Source organism: Argopecten irradians, chromosome 4 (genome assembly GCF_041381155.1).
Source record: "Argopecten irradians isolate NY chromosome 4, Ai_NY, whole genome shotgun sequence".
NCBI classification, from domain to species: domain Eukaryota; kingdom Metazoa; phylum Mollusca; class Bivalvia; order Pectinida; family Pectinidae; genus Argopecten; species Argopecten irradians.
The window spans coordinates 30,324,862-30,341,867 of NC_091137.1; the positions used below are offsets into that span (position 1 = coordinate 30,324,862).

Here is a 17,006-nt window from a genome sequence, read left to right on the forward strand (position 1 = left end):
AGGCAGCCATCTTGGATTTTGATACTTAAAGTTTGTTATCGCTATTTCTCAGAAAGTACTGAAGGGATCTTTCTCAAATTTCATATGTAGGTTCCCCTAGGGCCCTAGTTGTGCATATTGCATTTTGGGAAGGGATTCAGTGGTAAAATTACTTGGACCTAACAATAGAGGGATGCTGGGTGATCAAGAGATCAGGCTCCCATTGTCCAGATCTGTATCTGTTGGTCAGCATTGGTCAGTATTGGTCACTAGGTAAATGTTTACTTACATTCCTCATCCCATAACCCTAATCCCCTTGTTACACTAGGTAAATGTTTACTTACATTCCTCATCCCATAACCCTAATCCCCTGACACCATACCAGTAGCTACTGGATATAGGGAGGGGGCTTCATCAACTTTACAGGGGTAACATTAGTGGAGGGGTGGGGGTGATAGGGATATAAAACAATAAGGAATTCATATAGGGATAGAATTAAGGAGAGAGGAAGGGGTTCTATAAGTCTCATACAAATATATAGAGTTGTTGTCCTGTGGAATTATGGAGAGTGGAGGGGGTTCTATAGTTGTTGGTAGAATTAAGGATGAAGGAGGGGGGTCTATCAGCCCCATATACACATGAGGTAATTGAGGGGAAGCCATATCACAAAAGAAGAATAACAAGTGGAACATTTTTGTTTTGGGATTCTGGGCCCATTGTGTGTATACAAGGGTATAACTGCCCTCTGGTAAAACAAACAGCCCCCATGGGAGTCAGTCATCTGACATAAAACCTTGTAATCAGGCTGAGAAAAAGATTAAGTCAAGCATGATGAGAAATGTATGGCAAACCGTGGAGAAAGAAAATATAAAATGGCGACTTGCAGTGTCTGCAGTGTTGTGGAAACAAGCTCCCTCTGGTAAAAACAACATGGCTGACATGCTGCTGTTTATTTCTGTCTGCTGGCCAGTCTGGTTATCTCCCGATTCTTTGTTCTCCTTCCTGTCATCATAATACCCTCTGTCCATCATACGCAGGATAAAGATCTCAAAGTCACAAGTCTTCATCTTTGTGGCCGTCACTTGTATGTACGATTTAATTCTGTGTCTGAGATTATATTGCTAGGCATGAGTAAGCGATTCTGTATTGGAGTACATTTCTTTTGTTATGGTATATTTTGTAAACATCGGTGTACACTCGTTTCTGTTAGCGATAACAATGGAGTATATTAATATCATCACTATCACAACTTTATATCATTTCTTCTTTTAAATGTCAGTCAATTGTACAAAGGATTTTTAATTGGATTATATGATAAAATATTAATTTGGTAATGGATACTGTTCTTGCTGAATAATGGTGAATTACACTATTCATGTTCAAAACTGTTTCGTCCTCCGTAACGGCTCTGGTGGCTGAGTGGTTAAGGTGTCTGACATTCTTCACCTATCCACCTCTTGTGTAAACATTCCACAGTCCCCAGGTACTTGCTGTTGGTTGGTTATTTTCTCTGGAATCGTCTTTATTTCTAAAACCTTCCAAAAGCTTGCAATTGGAATAGTAAAGCTACCCATTATTAATATCATACAAGGAGATTGACTGGAAAATGAAGCCAAATTGTCCTTTTAGGACTCAAACTGTAATGGCTGTGGTCTATATTATTGGCTTATTGACTTCTGAATTGATCCTTGTAAAAATAAATGAAAAATATGATTTCACCAAAATTGAAAAATGCACTTTTATTCCCACTAGATGTCTGTATAGAGTTGTCCAGACACAAGCAGGCATTAATAGTTAAAGAAAAAAAAGAAATGGTAATGAATTTGATTACAATGGTTGAAGCCAGACAAGCACACTCTGGGTGCAGAAGAGCAAAAAATTGTCTTGGTAAATCTAATATTGACGGCATCAAAATTAAAATTTATGCAGAGAAAGCACAGCTCGCCCTCTTACAACTGCTTGAAATCACCATAACTTTCAATTGTAAAGGAAGCGTGTAATTTTCTAGCATCTTCTATGCAGGTGCATCATAGTTAATTGCATGCTTGAAACATAGGCCGGGTGTCACCCAGATGTCGCGGTGTCCTGTAACTCATTTGCATATTTCTATGTTAAGGGAAGGCGGGTAGAAAAGGATGTGGTAATGTTGTAAGATTCCCATAAGAAAACATTGTCTGATATTCAAATACATGTAGGTGCTACCTAATGCAGACATTCAAACAGGCAACTGCGTCTAGATTACAGACATGTAGGAACAAGCCCGTTAGTTTGCCTGCTTCATATTATAAGCAACATGTCAAAAATAAAAACAATGCTAGAGTTTGGTAGGTTTATGGGATGTTGATTTTGGTGGAATTGTCGTACTACTTTTATTGTCTCGTACTCAAGAGTTGAATGATTGATGTATTCTGTAAGTATATATGTTTGTTACACACTTTATACTGTCGAGCAACTGAAATATATCATTTCTTGTGGCAAAACCATGCAGTAGTTTACCAAGGACTTACAATATTAAGACAAGGCAGAACGATTATGTTGATGAAGAAATGTGGAAGTAGTTTGGATATTGTACACAGTATACTGTCATTATTCTAAGGACCTGGGTATGACACTTAATGCTTGCTAGTGTCAGTTTCTCCTAGCTGTGTATTCAAAGTGTTCTCTCTGCCAGGCCTATATACCATCAAACTAGCTAGTGTAGATTTTAATAAGGCTGCAATCTAATTAAGTCTACACCTGCTGAGCAGTGCATGCTGGGAGAGGTCACATGACCCCTTGAAGAAGTCAATCACTTTCATTAAAATTAGTTTTCACATTTATCAAAGTCTATATACTGTGTGTAATGATTGGCACAGCTAATGGAATAGAGGATAGATGATAACTTTAGAGCTCACAGCAACTTCAAAGTAGCAACACTGCTTCAAAGGCTGAAATAACAAATATGGTCCCCAAGAATGGAGGAGCTGCCTGGAGAGTTCCCTCAGGGGACATAATTACTGTGAAATTCATCAAAGATTGGGCATCTTGGTAAACAAATACATGGATGTATAAATTAATCTGATTACTTAGGGATATCTTCAAAGTGTTTGAGACTAAGCAAACAAACTAGAAGAATGAGCTGATGAAATGTTACCCTAAAGGACAAGAATTATCACTAATTAATCACATGCAGTCTTTTCATTAAAATTCCCTTTGAGCGATTAAGCTTGGAACTGCTCATAATATGGTATGAAATTGTAAAAGGAAATTGGTCACATTCATGATTAAGCCACAAATTGGCAGTATGATAACATTGTTTTCACAGTAGAATGCTTCCCAGCTCATAGAAGAATTGCTCAAATGGTTTGTAAGCAGCTATCCAGGGTAGCTTAGTGTGACCTTCATTTTCATCTAAATACACTTTAACAGTGATGTATGAGTTGGAATTTTGATATATAGAATGTAGGCAGCAACAGTCAGTCATGCTTTTTAAATCTATGGTAAGCCTAGCTGATATGTGATTAGGCTGCCACATAGTTCAGGCTTTCATTTAGAAATGGTATAATTTCCTTCAGATTTGCATACAAGTGTCAAGTCGAATGGTTATTTTCGAATTAGAACTGGTGATTTATTTATTTATCAATCTGGGTTGCCAATTCAACCCAAGGCAAGTACCACATGTCGCTTACATAACTAGGGGGTTATGGGTAATGATCCTTTTCAAACTTCTGCTCCAACTACCATCATTCCTAATGAGGTCTGATACCGAGGTTTATTTGTGTAAATTTTGTTCAGGGACAAGAATTATTAGATAGATTTGGGACAGGTCAATCTGATATGTAAGAACAGGTTGTAGTTATTAAATCACTCTGAGCCTTGGCCTGAATTCGAAGCCCCTAATTTATCCCAGATTCTTTCATGGATCCACATGGATGTCTGGAATAATATTTCTCCAAGGATAGGGAAGCGACATCTTGTATACATTTATATATACTTTCTTTTCAAAAATGTGGCTTCGTAATTTAAATATTTTAATATTAGATTTGAAAATTATTCCAAACACTATCATTACAATATCTTATCATGACTGACGCTTAATACAAAAACAACTCCAAAATGTCACAACAAGCGTTGGATCTCGTCATATATGAACTTACCTGCCATCTATATATACCTGTATCTCATTAAAATACACTAAAACAAGTCTCCATGTTGGTGTTTAATGTTAGAAGGGCATGTACTTGTGTGTTTACACTGTGAAACACAGAATGGACAGGTATGCTATACAAAGTTTAAAGGGGGGACTTTTACAACCGGGAAGGAGATTGAAATGTTCTTGGCAAGAGTTTGACTTTTAAGCGCAGTGCCAGCCTGAGCTAAGGATCATTGTGGAGCCTTTTTGACACTCATAGCCTATCAAACTCTCATCAGACCCTGCCCTGTGGGTTGTAAACTGCTTCACACGAAGGGTGTATTTACCTGTGTGCCCGAACAGGTATGGCGATGAAATGCTGTGATAAGCCCGGGGCTGACAATAGCTGACATGTGCGGAGACCAAGATTAGCAGATCAGAACATACGCCTTACCAGGTTTTAATCTCTTAAAGATTTCTATGATTGGAATAAAATATTACACAACACATTAATTTTTCAGTAACAGAGAAATTTACAAGGCAATTCCTTTGTAAAATATACATTGTATAGCTGATATTTATCTCACCTAGAGAAACGAGATAAAACGTCGAGTATAGCAACACGATTTTCAATCGAAAAAGGTGTTTACCTTTAAATCAGCGTGTGCACTGTTGTTTCCATTATAAATATATGCTGGTAAAATCCTTGTAAACTCAATAATCAAGGTCAACGAAACCAACAGGAACTTTGAAAAGTCTTAACTAGTATTTTAGTTATTTAATATACTTGAAAATATAAAAGTAAAAACAATTCCAAAAGTTTAGATAATGACAAATTTGTTAGAAGAGCCTTCAATTTTCATGAAAATCTGAGAATTGGTTATTTGAAACAACTGTTCATATGACAATCACTTTCAATAATACTGTAGCAATCAACCACTTATCTCAAATGTTTTAAATTTCAAAAATGTTTGCATGTGAATGTTACCTGAGGTATGAAATACAGGTAAAAATGTTTACAAGGTTTAATAAGGAAATACCTAGACTATATACACACACCGCAAGGAGCCATATCGGTGAAAATGGGTATTCTTTCATGACAAGAGGTTGAAATAAATTGCCTTTCATTAATGACCATCTAAAAACCTAGTAGAGGGCTCAGATATATCTGGAATGTCATTCAGTCAACGAAATCTATACTCATAGAACTAGGTGACTCTCTGGTGCATAAGAACTCTGTTAATGATTGTTCTTAAGGAGACATTTCTGTTATGGAATAAAACAAACCATTACGCAATGTATCCCTGAAGTTCCTGATACTGGCTGTCCTGAGCGGCTAAGCCAAGTCAATATTGGCCCTGATACGGGCCTAACGCCTGATAAGGAAACTTGTCCAAAGGACGCCAATAGAAGATAATGGTGTTGACCCAAGACACCTTGACCACCGACTTATGAATAAGTAATGTAAAATCTACACTGGCCATCTCGATTGGCTCTCTACTATAAATACTATCACCTGCGTACACCTGTACAAAGCTTTGTCAGCTTGCAGACACAAAAATTAAAAATTAAAATTATCAAATCTTAACATTAAATACTGTATGTTAATGGTGTATATTTATATGTATATTATAAATAATAACTCCAATGGCTTCTCTATGTTGTTTTTGGAATTCATTCGTAATTTTTTAACAAAATGTAGAGATAGTTTTGCTTCCAGCTTTCTAAAGCCAACAAAGCTTGAACTTGATTGACTCAAAGAATACACAATTGCACCTATATATCTGCTATATACATATTGTATAAGGACCTGACACATTTATCATCATTTTAACACCTAAAAGCCACACATGGACAGAGTGAATTATTTAAGTGACCAGTGTCCAGTATGTTATGACATGTTCCTACCATTGTTTGCATCACCTAAACAAATTTACTTTCTTTGCCTGGTCGATAGAGTTAATTTGCTATATTAGTCCTATATGTACAGAGCTGTTTACATAAGACCTGTAGAAGTATATGTATGGTAAATATTAGAAAGTTTTGTAAACCTTAAATCTATTTACTGCCATTGTCCTGTAAGCGCACACATAAAAGTGTGATAGACTTTCAAAGAAACTTACTCCATTTTGATTAGCAGTGCAAAGAAACGTATGAAAAGTACAAACTTTACATAATTGTTTGTACTTATGGTGTGTTGTGAACTTATAAACACAATCAATATTAAGTTATCACCTGCTTCAAGTTTCATTTCCATTAAAACATTCAAATAAGAAATGTACACAATGGGGAAACAGTATTTACATACACATACAGGTTATAACCTAATTACCATAAGTATATGATAGGGTTATATAAAGGCTATAAATAAATATTATCTATTTACAGAACATTTCTCTTACATTGATAAATGTTTTTAAAGATCAAAATAAAGCAGAATTATAATAGCTTTCTGCTGTGAATTAGATACCAGGATTTTTTTTAAAGTCGCCTATAGCTACAGGCGATTCAAATTTAAATGAATTAATTTAAGTCATTATATATCATCTGTTCATGCTTTCTCCAGAAAAAGCTATCATTGAACTCATGTCTTTAACATCTGTTTTTGATTACGCTCTGCCCAAGAATCCCCATTTGCTATACACCAGTAGTTCCTTTGAAATAATTTTAAAGAGTTTCAAAGATCCTCATAATCTAAATTCTACCACATCAAATATTTCAAATGTATCTTATAGATTATCAGAACAGATAACACATTGGGAAATTAATTGCTGGGGGGAAGTCATGAAAAGTTTTTAAGAGCTAGAGTACAGAATTTTCAATGTAAAGGCAAGAATCATGGTCTTATTTTAATCTTTTAAATTAGAGACTATGAGGTTTGCAGTCATGCTTTAACCTTGGAAGAACTGTATTTGGAAAAAGAAATTGAAAAGGAAAAAACGCAGAAGTATATATATCAGATCAAGCTCACATAAGATGTAGACCTATGATTAATTATCGAGATTGTAATCACTTTTCAACGAAAACTTTCACATAATGAGGTCAAAATACTGTCTGAATAGCTCGGAAATTGTCGGCTGTAGCCAAGGCTCTTTTTAATGATGGAATGTCTTTTCACATGTCTCAGTAGGTAAATCTGTCAGGTAATAACGAGATGACAGGTAACAAGTACGGTACTGTGTATTGGTTTGACTTGATCAACTCAGAAATACTTTTGAGGTGACATGTGATACTAACAGAGGTCAAAGATCAAAATCACTGTCTTTTATTTACCTGAAGTCATGTCTATATCTTTGTTTGATCTTTAAACCCAACAGTCACATCCCTGAGCAAAGGTGCAAATGGTTGATCCCAGCTTCATTATTATATACAAATAAAAGTACATAAATTAATATCTAATGAATATAATTTTTGAAAAATAAAAATACAGTTATATCCGATCTTATTTGAATGACGTCTGAAATACATACATGTATGTAAGCCACTTTAATAATGAAATATCCATTATTATGACACAAGAGATATGCACTGCAATATTAACCATTGCATGACTGTTAAAGTTCAAAACAGATCACATGGTAAGGTATAAATGAGCATTAGTAGTGGAAATCAACAAGAGGCCACCGCTATAATGGACCTGTGGCATGACAGGTCGGATTCCATCACTAGATGGAGCCACCAGGTGCCAGCATGCATGCAAGTCCCAGAGAGGACAAGAAAAAATTAGCCCTGGCATGGCATGATGGTATGAACATCCCCAACGTGTATAGTTGGAAGAACATCACGTAGTTATAGAAATATGTATTATTGAAAATCATGAAAAGTCATGATGTTTAGTGGGATATTCTTTGAAAGTTTTGTTTTGTTTTTTTTTCGCTGTATTGGAAATAATTGTTCAAAATCGTGATGTTGTCTTGTTGGCAATATGTAATATACAAGGAATATATAGCTAAAACAGGCCATGTGACTTTGATAGCTGTAGGTGTTTTTGCTGCTTCATACCAATTTTTGTAGAAATCATGATGTTGCCATGTTAGCATGTGTAACCTACAAGTATAGTAGGCTAGATAGGGCTAAAGCAGGCCTGGGCCTTTGATACACTGTAGGAATATCAATACTTCAGATAATGGTGGGGTAAAATTGATAATTCTGCAGGTAGAGAAGCATTGTTAGCAGATGATGGGCTGTATGTATGGAGATATTCTGTGGGATCTGCACCACTGCTCCTGCGATATAGCCTAGGGCTAGCTACAATCAGCTATTGGAATGCAGAGAGAAAATGTATAGATTTCTTGTGTCAGAAAAACAGGCAAATCGATACATGTCACTGTTAGCTTTAACAAGGTGAGGTCAGCTCAGCATGGTTTTATACCAACATCAACTGTATCACTTACATGGCAGCATGCATGGTGGCACATTCAGGTCCAAAAACAATGGCTTTGGTATCATGGAGGTCCGATTGAGGGTCAAGAATATTTGCAAAGGTTACAGAGAAATTAGGTTTGGATTAGATAGTATTTCCTGGGTTAGAAGAGTGACAGGTTTAGATTTGGGAATATATTTTCTGAAATGAACTGGATATTTGGTTAGGGTCAGGGAATATTTGTTAAGTTGAAATGATGTTGGCTGCGGGTTCAAGCAATATTTGTTGAGTTATGAATTTAGAGTCCGGTTGGGTGCGGAGACTATTTCCTGCAGATGACCAGGAAGTTGCATTTGAGATCAGGAACTCCTTTGAATAATAATGATAAAAAAATGAGGTTTAAGATCAGTTTACAGAAACTGTTGAAAGCTTTTGGAATATTTGACCAATTTCTTTCATTGGAATGAATTTGGATCTAGAACACTTCCTGGCTCAGGTAGCCTGGACTTGGCAATCTAGCATACAATTCTGATTTGGTTCAACACTGAACCTCCTGTAATGTATATTTTATACAACTGATTGAAGCTCCTTACTATTTTCCAACAATCCACATTTTCATTAGTTTCTCTCCCAAAGATCTTTGAACCTTGATAGATTTGTCATGCATTATCCATATAGGTACAATGTATTGTGTCAACAGCCCTGGTGGATGGTGAATATTGTAGCAGATTTTGATATCAGCCTCAATTGGTTTTACTGCTGCTAATGCTCTAAGGTTAGAAATCTGATCTAGCTGGGGAGTGTAAGGTGTATGTATTTATGGCCACTGACAAGACAGACTGGCTCCAGGCCTTGTTGGGAGGGGGAGAAAACCCAGACACCACCAGCCTCATGACATGGGCTATCTGCAACCAAATTGGATTAAATGTGTGAACTCATGTGAGAAATGGCCAGTGTGTTACACAAGTGTTGTCCATTGAATGTCTGTGTGTGGTACAGTTTACATCTATACATGATTACTGTTCATTTCACCAGAGCAGAAGGTGGACTAAGTTTATAAACACATAGGTTTGATGACCTGCTCTAAGCCTCCCTAATCTTCTATCTTCAATACACATAAAAAACAAGAAGAATCTCAGTTTGAAATGTTTTTCGATAAATCCTTTGGATATTAGAGAGTGAATGACCTTGTAGGACCTTTTTCACCAATCCGTACTGAACCGTTACTGTGAGCTGCGCTCCTGTCGACATCCAACTATCTGATAACTAGCTTTTAAACATCAGAATTCATCACAATCATGATAAATGGCATAGCAAAATGATATCTCAAAAAAGCAAGTTCTTTTGAAACAACTTCACTACTTCTCTCATTTTAAACAGTGTCCAGGAGTCTTTTCAGTATTGCTCTCGCAAACCCTGAATGAGCCTGGCTTACAAAAATGTTCCCCTTTAATACACCTTAAAGGAGCCTCACAAAAGCTGCTGCCTATATTTGATTACCCCTGAGGAACCCCATAAATGTGACAATCCTCCCATTTATTTCCCCAATCCTCACCCTTTTGCCATGCTGATGATTTCCCACCTGTCAACGAAATTAAAAAATTAAAAAAAGAAGACTCAACTAGGTCTGTAATTTTCTCCAGTTAGGGAAAGCATTTGTCTTGAATACGAAACTCAAATGAAGATCAATGGGACATTGTAGGTTTCTATCCTTTGTCATGCTATGGATAATTCTGTCCGCGTCATCGCCAGGGGAACAGTGTTACGTGTTCACACATTTACAGCGCCATGATGTCATCACCCCGTTTACTGTCGGGGAAATACGGCTCTGTCGCGCAATAAAAAGGTTTTAAAATTACCTTAGCAATGTGATTAGGAATTTACAATACATGGAAGATCATTAAACAATTACATACCTCTTTGTTCAGAAATATTGTATAAATGGACAACAATTTGATGATAAACCAGAATATGAGGATATCACTTTTCTGGAGATAATCCTGATGTCCTCATTATACAAGCTCTTATCTTTGGAGAAGTATAAAAGATCTCTTTGATATTATGTAATCTGTCTTAATCGTGGAATTGTATTCCAACTAAACCCAATATCTTTTGAAACGTTATCGTCTTCACTTTCATTTCAGTCGCAGAAGAATTTAACGAGATTTAAACAATAGAATCATTTCACTTTCTGAATTCCTCTCTGAGATTTTAGCAGATCTTTTGATTTATGAGCATATTAGATGATTGTGGATTAGGAGTAACAGAGAAGGTAAATTTCTTGTTTTCTTGTGCTATTGTGGTTGGTCCTAATCATTGACTGAAGAAATTACAGCCAAAGATATGCTGCTTTGTTCTTTTTACACACATGTTTTATACTTCTGCTACCTTTCAGATCAAAACACAACAAGTCATGAACTCCCATTTAAACACATTAGTATGCTACCTTCTAGTTTACATTTATCATTTTAAAAAGATTTCAAATTTTATGCAAATTTGTAATCCTTACCACTTATGTATTTTAGGGGATCCAAAAACCTTTCAGGAGAAACTGTGGAAAATTGGCTTTTAATTTCATGGTGACAAAAGTCTAACAGTCATCCAATGGAATGCTGGGTTTGATCATCAGAGCATTAGACAAAATGACTTTCTATGTTAGGCAATTTCGTCACAGTTGTCAATTTCAACAACAGCTGCAGAATCGGTTGAGTGATTCTCATTGGAGGATGCTATGTAGGTTTTTCTGTCCTGAAACATCTTAATAATATAGCTGTCGGTAGGTTCCCTCGTAAACATACAGAGGCAATCCATTTCAGCGCTAGGGTGACATTATAATGACACGAGACATTAAGCATTTCTTTCTTAAACAGGAGACGAAACAAATGAGCTCAAGTCAAGGTGAGGATGTTACTAACGACAAAAACATTCATCACAAACAACATTTCTAAATGGGTGTTACAAATTTGTAAAAAAAAAAAATCACGAATGATATATTTATACTGTTTTTATATCGTAAAGTGTTGTTTCATTCATGTCTCATGTCTGTCTTGGAAAAAAATGTAGCAGGTGACAGGATTGAAGGTGTCCATTTAAAGGCGTTGTGTAATTTAGTATTGTAATATCACACAGACTGTATGTGTCACAAATGTATACCACACACAGACTTTATGGCGATCAACAGAATCACTCATTCTCTTGGTCATTTCATGATTCATGTATTCATACCGTTAAAAGCAAAGTGCCAAAAGGTAAATACACAATTCATTATAAGGCATTTTGAAGCTATAAATATGAATTCATGAGAGAAAAAGATATATATTTCATGTCAAGATAACCGACCATGTTCCATAAATTTATCATCAGGCAACATGGAATTAAAAGGTCAGAATGTAAAAGCAATTTTATTTTATTTTTGTAGCAATACATTAATCAGATACAACAGAACAGACCTACATATATGTATATATATATATATATGTATATATCATATTTTCTATCTTGAAACAGTCATGATTTATGGTGCAGGTCACATGGGCCTCTTGTTTTACTTTTTGAAATCAGACTTGATGTATAGTTAGATGTCTAGATTTAAGTTATGTCAGAAGGCCCCATGCACTAAACCAGTAACACCACATAAATTACTAGATACCTAATAAAGATGTTAGTTAAATAGACAACGTAGTTCAGGAGTTAAAATGCACTGGTGCCTCGAAAAGTAAAATGCTTTAGTTCTTGTCAGAATAAATCTCAGCTCTGACACCTTTACATTCAAAACATGTATGGAGATGTAACTGCGCCTATTTAATTCTGAAGACTCTATCTATAAAAGCTGACGACTTCTTGTCTATGCGGTAAAATGCTGCGGACATGAACAAAGTACAGGTCGGCTGTACTACAATACCAACATAACTCGATCCTCTTCTACTCCTATACTAGTACATCAATATCACAAAAAACTGGCCTCTGTTTTACTAACTTTATTGCGATCAGATTGGCTCTGGATATATATTAGACTAGATAATAAAACCAGAAATATTTCATATCTGCTTCTATCTGTGTGTTTATTGAAAACCACCAACATCTAATAAATCCCTGATACATTACATGTATAACAAGTTATATGAGGTTCGAAGCAACAAGCGCCAGTTTACCAGGGTTGGATATATATCTCTGACTTGAACTGACACCTAAGGCTTGGAGTACATTACAGGCGCTAATTAATACCCAATTCCTGATATTATATTTGTCTTCCATAATATCGGAGTGTACATTATGCTACAGAATCGTTACTATGGCGCCAAACAACGTTGCCGAGACGAACATTTGTAGAACAACCAGGTTCATGTGTACTATAAATCGGTTCTTTTGAAAATATAGATGTTAAAGAGATGCTTAGCACATTTTTTTACTCTGTAAATCTTTAGGGGTTGGCACCTTATCCTATGTATGGTTTATGACCATTGAGGAAATTCCTCCGCTACCACGGTAACAATTGTGAATGTGTGTACTACATCACTAATGCCTGTGTGGACTTTCTCCAAGGTCAGGGGTCACAGAGGTCACATGACAGCCACATGGATGACTGTAGCCTTCTGTTTGTTGTGAAGGAAAACAGAAACATGTTGTTGTTGATATTTTTACCCACCAAGAAAATAAAGTACAAGGCAGAGGAGATAGGAGATAGCTATCTTCTCTCCAGGGGTCTCAGACATGGCACTGGCATCAGGGCCGCCATCTTGGCATTGTCCTGACAAAATAATACAGGATTATCGTGTCAATGAATCATGATCAGGAGGAAGCCTCTTATGTACTCTCTAAATAACACTGGGATCCATGTAGTTGACAAGCTGAGGTGCAGGTAGACTTATACATCTATCATTTCAATTGTCAATTACAATCTATTATAATAGGGATGAAAACATATAAAATGTCAAGTGTCGAAATGCTGTTTGAATTGGTCAAACTCAATATAGGAGATGGGGATCCGATGTAACCAGTGTTTTGGCAGACAGAGCAGGATTAATTTTAATCAGCATGATGCTGTATAAACTTGTTATATCTTATCTCCATCTAACACACTAGTCACATGTATATGTGGGTGTTCTAAAAATCATATCAAAACACTAACCTTCCTGAGAGGCAAGCATTTGTGCTTATCACTTCAGAAAGTTCAATTCTTTGCATGTATTTTTTCTATAACAAGATGGAGATTTCTATCTGGTCAACAGGAGGAGGTGGTCAAGAGTAAAAGACTGATAGTGGTCAGTTTGTCTGGACATGGGGAGCTAGCTTGAGTGGCTACAGACTTATCACAGTGGTCAGTTTCCTTCAGACTAATCCCAATGGTCAGTCTGTCTTGGTATGTCCATCATGATCATAATCTGTTTTATCATGGGGAGGAAGCGATCACTGGTTTACAGGTGCCCTGACCAGGTACACATAACTAATTTGTTTACAGGTGCCCTGACCAGGTACACATAACTAGTAATTAATTTGTAAATTTGAAATAAGGGCTTTGATTGTCATTGATTTTGTGAATTTTGATTGTCATTGGTATTGTAAATTTGAATTAAGGAATTTGATTGTCATTGAGATAATGCATTTTGTGAGTAATAATATGATAGTGTTGTTTAGACATTTTATTGTCCTGCATACAAAAATGTAACTGAAAACTCTCTCAGAGTAATAAATCAACAAATGACTAACACAGTGTAAGTTATATTAACTGACTGTGTCGCTTTTCCTGCTGTAACTATTAATATTCGTGAGAGATAAATATTATTCTGTTGACCTGCTACACAAAACATGCTATACTCATGTTCCTTGATATAAAGGTACTATAGATGAACCTGTGTGTGAGCATTTCTGTCATCTTTACTACAGTAGATCAAAAGTAACATGTAGAGTTAACCAGTGGTCATTGCAGTGTCTGGTCATCAGAAATGCTGATTTCAGCTTGTTGGACTCAAGTCCCTAGCCTTTGGGCTGTCCATCATCCATGCTTATCAGCCCCATCATAAAAGCATACATTCTTGACCGGCTGATGGGAGGGGAATGAGTTTCCCCAGTAAATCTTGAGGCTGGGGAGGGGTCAACAGAGGTTTTATCTTACCCTGTGTCATGTATAAAGATGGTCAGTCTTTTATCAGTCCAGTACAATCTTCTCTTTGGCCGAAAAACTTCAAATCACTGTATAAGCTACACACTTGAGAGCTCAATCTATTCCAATGTCCACTTGCATCCTGTGGTCAATTTTGTTACTGGACATCTCTAATCACTGACCATGATAATTCTTTGACCTATTATCATTTGACCAGTGATCAGTACTGTGAGTTATGGTCTGAGCAGGGTTCCATCTCCTTGGCTGATAGTTCTCTGTCCAGCAGGGCCCAGCATCCCCAGCCTTTATGATCATGGTCAGTCATGGTCAGTTCGGTGTTTATAGAGCAGTTTCCATGTTTTTATACCCACCAGGAAATAGTTGTATCTGTTTGGTGTTTAAAAAAGCATTTACTAGATATACACTGGCGGTAACATGAATAGTTTACATTCTGTCTGGGATAGGCGATATTTATCTCCAGTTTCTGAAGAACGAACTTATCAGGATTGTCTAGGGGTGTCTGTATACTTAACAATGGACCAAACCCTTAGCAGAAATGGATTAAAACTATTTAAAGTTGATGTATTTGTTTCAGTTTTTGTCTATATTTTGAATCATTTTTGAAACCCAGGATCTGCAGGTTTGCCATGTATTAAATGTCCCTATGGACTGAGATGATGATCTTGTCTAGACCTATTTTGTTAATAGCTCCCTCTTGGCCCCTAATTTGTGTGTGATTGCCCACCCCCTCTTTGTGTGATTGTTGTCCCCCTCTGGGCCCCTTGTGTGTAACTGTTGCCCCCTTCTGGGCCCCTTTGCTGCTGTCTGTTTCATGGTGGTGTGAATTTCGACTATTGTTATCACACGGTTCACTACCCAGCCATCTCATTACTACCAGGAAATGCTGTCAGCTTGTTTATCTATCCATTCTTCTGTCTTTCATCAGGTTGTCTTATCCAAATGCTGCTCTAGCAATACAGTATCATACTCATCTCCAACTTTCTGTCTTTCAGGCAAAAAATCTATCCGGCTAAAGGGATATTCATTGACTTTATCGTAACCTTATTGTTTATCTGTGAATTCCTCTGTTTTCATCGCTTTGTCCTTCCTCATCTCTTTCCATCAGTCTATCAGTATTTCTCTGTTATCTACAGGATTAGTGAAGAAATATTCATTAGCGTTTATTAATTAGGTTTTTGTCTCTCATCACCACCTGGGTAGATGCAATTCCATGGTCACCCATCTGGCTTTAGATTGGAGAGGTTGTGGTCAGTGACATCTGACAGCTGACCAATGGCTGGCTGGATGACCCATTCCTGCACATGGTATTGCACACCCTAGTGTTGAGTAAATCTGTGAGAGTGTTGAGATGGGCCTCCATGATGTTGATAGAACATGACCTAGGGTGACCTGAAGTGTGCCGTGTGATGGATGTTGGTTTTTAGCACGCAGAAATTCCATTAATCATAGTAGTTTCTCTTTTTCTTTTAAACAAAGTTCAATGAGTAACTGTCAACTGTACAGACTGTAGGACTACTTAACTGGAATGTAAAACTAGTTTATAGGAGATTTCTGTTGTGAAAACTTCACAGAATCTCAGAGAGAAAGGTACACAGAAGTGGTCCGCCTGTATTTACTTAGGCGTGGTGCACTTTCCCAAGTTTCTCCTAAACCCTACATCTCATTTCACGCTGACACTAATTTGCTAGGCCTTGTCTTTCTCCTTGGTCCTTTTCTCTGTCAGCACTTTGTATCTCTCTATTTCCTTCTGTCCATCATCAGCCCCTGTAGAAGGGGGGCTGCAGTTTAAATTGCTCTGGCACCAACCTTACAAAAACATGGCCGACATTTCCATCGCCAGGGCAACTCAATGCCAAGAAACAATAGGGGAAAGCTGGCTGTTTATTTACATAGCATTCTTGTACTAATTGAATTTGCAACCCTGGAGTTTTAAGTTGTAAAAAGGACAGTACTACAAGCTAACAAAGATACATAGACACTGTATTTCACCTGATTTTATAGTTGTGTTGTAATTCTCTCATATATGAATGGGTACTTTGTAAACAATTCCAAAATGATGGCTACCTATAAAGATTGGAAAGGAATCAAATGTCATTCCACATAAATAGAGAAGAGGTAGGGGGAGAAGATATTGGGGAGGGGGGGGTATACATAATACAGTAGAACAATGTGGTTTTCCTGTCTATGTGATTATAACTTACATCATCGTTCTGACAATTCTAACAGAAGCCCACCTACCTGTTAATTGTTATATACATTTACAAATTCTATTTGTCTGTTTATTCATTTATCTGTATATTTCTCTGTTATCACACTTGATTTTACTGCCTTTTATGAAATAGCTTTATGTATTATACTGATGTGCTTCCTCTGTTTTGTCTTTTCAGGTAAGTGAAAATGAAATTATCATTATGCAGAAGAGATTAGATGCT

The 17,006-nt window shown here is 36.7% G+C and overlaps 1 protein-coding gene across 3 annotated transcripts in view; it reads left to right on the forward strand.

Moving 5' to 3' along the window:
* LOC138321252 (discoidin domain-containing receptor 2-like) overlaps positions 1-17,006 on the forward strand; it is a 245,975-nt gene that overhangs the window by 120,463 nt on the left and 108,506 nt on the right. The gene's annotated exons all lie outside the window — the stretch shown is intronic.